The sequence below is a fragment of the Thrips palmi genome, unplaced genomic scaffold (assembly GCF_012932325.1).
Source record: "Thrips palmi isolate BJ-2018 unplaced genomic scaffold, TpBJ-2018v1 HiC_scaffold_5, whole genome shotgun sequence".
Taxonomy (NCBI): Eukaryota; Metazoa; Arthropoda; class Insecta; order Thysanoptera; family Thripidae; genus Thrips; species Thrips palmi.
The window spans coordinates 14476769-14483705 of NW_023144632.1; positions in this window are offsets into that span (position 1 = coordinate 14476769).

The window sequence follows — 6937 nt, forward strand, 5'->3', positions numbered from 1 at the left end:
CCGGAGCTGGTGGCGTCTTGAATCTGATAGCCTTTGAGGGTCGGATCAGAGAGACTGCTTGCATGAATACGGAGTGTGTTTCTGCTACCGGGCCAGCGCCGCGGCGACCTTTGATAGGTAAAGGAAAGAGGGAGGCTCCCCCCTCCCCCTCCCCCTCCCCCTCCCCGCACCGGTTGACCTGCCCGGAGCAGCAAGCGGCCCGGCCCGCCCAGCCTAGCCCAGCCCGCCGCGGCCAGATTCGCTCCTGCTTCAGGTGCGCAGACCCCGATTCGAATCCAGATTCGAATCCAGATTCGCATCCAGATTCGCATCCAGATCCGCACCCAGATTCCCATCCAGATTCAAATCTCGATTCGCGCGCCAGGCCGTCAGGTATTCGGGTGTCGGGGCCGTTGTGCGTCGGGGCGCGCGCTCTGCCTCTCTCGCACCCGTGAGCACGACGCCCCATCAGTGCGAGAGCGACAGAGCGACGAAGGCACGTTTCGGAATGGGAACGCCCGGGGCGGGGCGGGGCGGGGCGGGGCGGGGCGGGGCGGGGAGGTGCTGGCTCGAGGTGTGGACAGCCCCAAACAAAGTTTGCACTTACTTCTTGGCGGCGCTCGGGCCTCGGCCTCGCGTCCTCCTCCTCTTACTGCTTCCCCGAGCCTCCCAGCCTCCCAGCCTCCCCTCCCTCCTTGTCTCTCAAACCGCCCGGCCCGGCCCGGCCCGGCCTAGCGCTCCCTCGCTGCCGTCAGAAAGACTGTAATACAATTTCCTGCGACCATTTTTATCAGAGAGCAGCGCGCCGCGCCGCGCCGCCAAGCCTTGCCTAGTGTGTGAGCAGTGGCGCCGGCATGGCCGGGACGAGCGCGCGTCGGGACGTCGCTGGGCCGGGGGTGGGGGTGCTGGGGGTGAACCCCACTATTTCATCAAAACACTGTCATGTTCGCTTTCGCGCGGCGCGCCGCCGTCGCTCGCCTCCACCACTCGAAGCCGGCATGGAGCGATGTGACTTTGAACGAGAATGGGGGGGGGGGGGAATGATGTGATTAGCATCAAAGCCGCGGGGGGATAGACCGGGGATCGTGCTACTAGCCGCGCAGCTAGAGGCTAAGGGGCTAGAGGAGCTAGGCCCGGCCATGGCCCCGCTGGGCACTTCCAGGAACGCCTGCCACCTCTCTCCCTCTCCTCTCTCTCTCTCTCTCTCTCTCTCTCTCTCTCTCTCTCTCTCTCTCTCTCCACAGATTTGGGCGCCGCGATTACTCTCCCGAAGTATCCACCCGCGTCGGCGCGCGTCGCACATTTCACTTTTTATCGTCCGCGGTAGGTTATGAAATTAATTCAGGAGTCTTGCGGCATTACGCGGCCTCTCTTAGAGGGAAAGAGAGCGAGAGAGAGAGAGAGAGAGAGAGAGAGAGAGAGAGAGAGAGAGAGAGAGAGAGAGAGAGAGAGAGAGAGAGAGAGAGAGAGGGCGAGGGGAGGGGAGGGGGCAACGTGACGGCTTGGACCGGCGTGTGCCAGCGGTGTACGCGTCTGCACACGCAGAGGACCGCCTTCGGCCACGCACAGTGGATTTGCCAGAAGACCGGTGCAGGCGGCCAAGACTTCCAACGCGTTTTGAGCTCCAGAGTCACTGAGTGGGTCTCGCACCCGCACCGAGAATGTGACCCTACCAATGTATTGCTCCCCGAACGAGGAATCTATTGATTCCAGGCCGGTCGGCGCGTTGGGCGCCTTGGACATCCCGGCGACAGCCTCTCTGCGGAAGCACTATGTGCGCGTCGGCCCGAGTGCCCGCCCCACCGCCTGCCGCCTGCCGCCTGCCGTCCGTCTTGTTCGAGAGTATCGAATGCCGTGTGCGAAGGGCTAAAGGCTGAAGGCTGCTGAAGGCTGCAGCGCGTGGCGGCGACACATGCCGGCGCTCCGAGGCGCGCTGCTCGCATAGGAATCCGATTGAGGGAAGAAGTCGGCAATAAAAGGGCTGCCAAAGGGTGCCGGGCCGCGCCGGGCTGGGCTGGCTGCACTTGGCGTGCCCCCTCCCCCTCCCCTCCAAGCAATCCGCACTTCCCCTATCAGTTTCTCGCGGGGCTGGCCGAGGCGGGCCGAGGCGTTTAAACAAGAAAAGGCCATTTTCCAGCGGAACGCGCCCGCCACTGTAAGGGCTTGCCCCGCCTTGGCTTGCCGGCGAGCTTTCGGCGCCACCGACAAAGTTGTGGCTTTCGGTAGACGAGGTTACGTTGGTGGCGAGCCGCGCGCGAACCTACAGTCCGAGTTGCTGAGCCACTCGGCAAAAACCCGTGGCGGTTCCAGCGACGGGCTGCTCCCGAAATGGCGAGCTACATGCCACATCGTTCCATTGTGAGTAGGCCAGAGAACCGGTGGAGGCGGCCAACTACCAAAGGGGTATAACTCCATGCTACGAGAGACGGCCTCCTAATCGTGACGTCAGCGGCCCCAAGGCAGTGGTATCAACGTAGAGAACAGAAATTGCGGTAAAAGCGGTCTACCCGGGTGGGTGTCGAACCCGCATCTCCCGAGCCGTTTGCGGCTACGCTAACCACTGCGCTACCGACCTCATGTGAGGATGGCGGTCCAGCGCAGCATCTTCCCGGACCACGCTGGGTCGGCTCTCACTTTTCGGTTCAGATGTTGGCACCTCTGCTGCCGGTGCGCTGCGCAGACGGGCCACGCGCACCCATAAGAGATATCCCCCTTTGCCAACTACACACGTTTTGATCTCCAGAGTCGCTGGGGCTCGAGCCCCCGAGCCTTCCAAATGAATTCCTTGTTCGGAGAGCAATCTATTGGTAGGGGTCACGACGCGAGTCCTACCTAGCGCCGGAGCTCAAAACGCGTCTCGAGTTTTGGCCGCACGCCCCACGCCCGCAGACCGGCGGATAGGCAACCCGCGAACGGCGCGGTGTGGAGCAGCCGGCGGCGGCCTACCTCACAGGCGCCGAGGCCTGGCATAGCCTGGGGGAAGGGTCCTCTGAGACAGGGCGGGTGGGCAGGGTGGGCACTCTGGAGATTCCTGGAGGGGCATCGGAGTCGGATCAAGTGTCACAGGTCAGGTTAGGCCGGACGAGGGGCTGAGCGACCCATCGGGGCCGTGCTGTGACTCGCCCCGCCCCGCCCCGCCCCGCCGTGGTCGCGCGTTGTCGTTGTCGGCCCAGCCCAACACTCACTCTCTCAAAAACTTGCAAACTCTCGGACCTCACTGATGTTTTGGCTGAGGGGGCCGCACGCGTCGTCCGCCCTTTGACCCCTCCAGGCCCTCGAGGCCCGTACATAGATTAATTCCAGAGGTCGTTTTCGTTGCTCTGTCTCTCTCGCTCCACTACGGGATGCTTCATTCAGTTTGCTTCGATTCATTTTCGAGGGGCGATGGTAAATGCACGCGATAACGGCTCGAAGTCGTTTTTCACGCTGAACTTTGACGAAAATCGAACCATGGATTTTATGTTATCAGGACCTTGGGCAGACTAAAGAGACTTAATCGACCTGAAATCGCCCACGAGTCGACACCGATTTAAAGTACACATCGATGTCGAATCGAGGAATTTCTTTCCTTGCAGATCGACGACGGTTCGACCCCGAATCGTAAATTTTTCGGCTGGGCTGCTGACGGCGTGACGGCTGGGTCTCCGAGCGTCCTCCTGTCATCGCCGACGTGTCCGCACAGCACAGCGTCTCTATTCTGGCGTCTGCCCAATGTCGCCACGTGGACCACGGTCGCTGCACTGCAAGCGCCCCTCCCCCTCTCCCCCCCTTTCGGTTAGCGCTGCTAGTGTCGCGGCTAACACGGTGCTAAACCGCGCCGAAGCGCCGCAAGGACACTGCCTCGGCGTGCCAACGGCGTGCCCGGCAGCACTAAAACGGACGACACCTCGCCAGTAATTGAACCCGGGGCGCGCGACAGCCGACATTGACGCCTCGCCTGGCCGCGTCGGCCAATCCACCCGACGAAGTCTGGAGCGAGACCGCGGCGCGGTGTTGAGGAGTCAGAGTGGCAGAGCGGCGGGGCCGTCACCACCTCCAACGCGCTCGCTGTCACTCTTCGTGCGGAGTCAACAGAGGACCGGTGGTCTTTTCTGGTGATCAAGGCGTGTCGGAGTTTTGTTCCCGTATGGACCAAGTCCGAATTCCGCTTCCCGGAAACACCTACGCGAGCAGCCAAAGGCAGCCAGAGGCAGCCATGACAAGAGCAGTAACCACGTGAACCAGAAGTGAATTAAGTGAACCAAGTCCCACGGCAATGAAGCACGCCACTGGAAGCTTGGCTGCGGCGCTGCGGCCTGGTTCCCACCTAACCCCGAGGCACGTGCGCTGTCCGACTGCTCGCCGGCCTGCCTGTCCGTCTGTCTGACTGCCTGCCTCGCCACTGGCGCGAGATAACCCAACTACCTTGCGGTTTTGCCGGGACGCTTTTTGTACGGAGAACCGGGCGGGGCCGCGCCACGCCACGCCCGATGGGGGCCGTCAATGGCGCAGCTTCCCCGGGGAACTCCCTAACAGGGCCGCACGGGGCGGCTCCACTGGCCCCACCAGCCCGGCGGTCCCGGACCCACCGGGCCGTCCTGACCGACCGCGCCGACCCGGCCGACCCACTGATAAAATGGTTATTTATGGGGGAACGGAACGAACGGAATGCAGCGGGACGACCCGGACGGCCGGGACGGCAGGGACGACCCGCCCGAACAGGTTGGAGTCCAACTCTCAAGAAACTCATTTATCGGGATGAGATTGAGGAGGCGGGGCAGGCGGGGCCAATGAGCTGTCCTCTCCCCGGGGAGGAGAGGCCCTCTAATGCGCGCCCCGGTCCTCCCCGAGACTCTCCACCAGACTCTCCACGGACTTCGACGACGAGGAGATTGGTTCTCCGCGACGGGGCCGCTCGCGGAAGACTCGGAGTGTTTGGCCGTTGAAGCGAGCGCACGACGCACTGTAAGTCTTACATTGTAGTGGAAGGCCACACCGCATATTATGGTGGAGGAATAGAAAAGAAATTCGACCACCTGCGCCGGTCTTCTAGCCCACAGTGCGGAGGGCGCAGTAGTCGCGGGTCCGAGTGTCCGACATCCAAGACGGCACTGCCAGGCAGCCTGGCCCGAGGCCTGGCCACAGCCCGCGGCCCGGGCCCCGCGTCCAGCAGCACAGCGCGGCAGGCACGCCACTGGCACGCCACTGGCACGCCACTGGCACGCCACTGGCACGCCACTGGCACGCCACTGGCACGCCACTGGCACGCCACTGGCACGCCACTGGCACGCCACTGGCACGCCACTGGCACGCGCGTATGGATTGCCTATTGCCGGGCTGCCCCACGATGACGGCCACTAGCGGCGTGTTACGGCCCTGCGTAAACGGGTCTGTGCGTGTGCGTGCGTGTGTGTGAGTGCCGTCTCTTGCCCGCGAGGCCGTGGTGGTGAAGCGAGGGAGACGACCATCGCAGATGATCCAAAGGTCAGAACTTCAAGACGGCAAATTAATTCCACTGCTTTTTGCGGTACGCCACAAAAAAGAGTGAGATATCGGCTCTGCGGGGGGCAGGTGGCAGGCCGTGGCAGGCCGCCGACTCGCTCTGCCCCGGACGACTCTGCGACTCGGTGACTCTTTTTCCCGCCAACTTCACCTGCCGGAAACTTTCGGGCGGTGACTGAAGCTAGGCCGGGCTTATCACCTGTGTCTGTGTGTGTGTGTGTGTGTCTCGGCGCGCGCGCTTGAGTGGGGGGGGGGGGGGGGGGGGGGCGTAGGCGGGTTGTGTGGGCGAGGTGTGAATACGCAAACCCTTCCGCCCTTAGTCCTAAGCACCCCCTCCCCTCACCTGGCAGTGCCTGGCAGTGCCTGGCAATGCCTGGCAGGCAGTAACGCGGTAAATCGGGTTGCCGAGCAAGCTGGCCTCGATGACGGCCCCGATCGGCGTGCCGGCGTGCCCTCACTACTCCCGTCCACACGACGTCCGCGGCGACCTCGATGTACTCGGTGCGATGGCGAGGCGATCGGAGCACCGCCTCGGCGCACCGTCCTTTCATTCCGGGCGAAAGACACCTGAGGAAATATTGATATTACTCTGACCAGAAAACGAGGAGTCTATGTAGCTTGACCCACCTCAAAGTTGACCTACCTATATATTAATTAATAAAAATATTAATATAAATATTAGAATATAAATATGGGAATATAAATAGGAGTAATATAAATATTACCAAAAAAAGTTGACCCACCCCACAGTTGACCTACCCTATATTTTTGACTTGACCGACGAAGCGCGACGGCCTCGCGGCAGGGGAAGCGCGACAGTGTCGCGGCAGGGGAAGCGCGACAGTGTCGCGGCAGGGGAAGCGCGACGGCCTCGCGGCAGGGGAAGCGCGACAGTGTCGCGGCAGGGGAAGCGCGACAGTGTCGCGGCAGGGGAAGCGCGACAGTGTCGCGGCAGGGGAAGCGCGACAGTGTCGCGGCAGGGGAAGCGCGACAGTGTCGCGGCAGGGGAAGCGCGACAGTGTCGCGGCAGGGGAAGCGCGACGTGTCGCGGCAGGGGAAGCGCGACAGTTTTCGCGGCAGGGGAAGCGCGACGGTCGCGGGAGGGGAAACGCGACAGTGTCGCGGCAGGGGGGAAACGCGACAGTGTCGCGGCAGGGGAAGCCGAAGGTCGCGGCGGGGAAGCGCGACGGTCGCGGAGGGAAAACGCGACAGTGTCGCGGCAGGGGGAAACGCGACAGTTCGCGGGAGGGGAAACGCACAGTGTCGCGGCAACGGAAGCGCGACGTCGCGGCAGGGGAAGCGGACAGTGTCGCGGCAGGGGAAGCGCGACAGTTCGCGGCAGGGGAAGCGCGCATGTCGCGGCAGGGGAACGCGCAGTTCGCGGGAGGGGAAAACGCGACAGTGTCGCGGCAGGGAAGCGCGACAGGTCGCGGCAGGGGAAGCGCGACGGTCGCGGCAGGGGAGGGAAGGCGCGGCA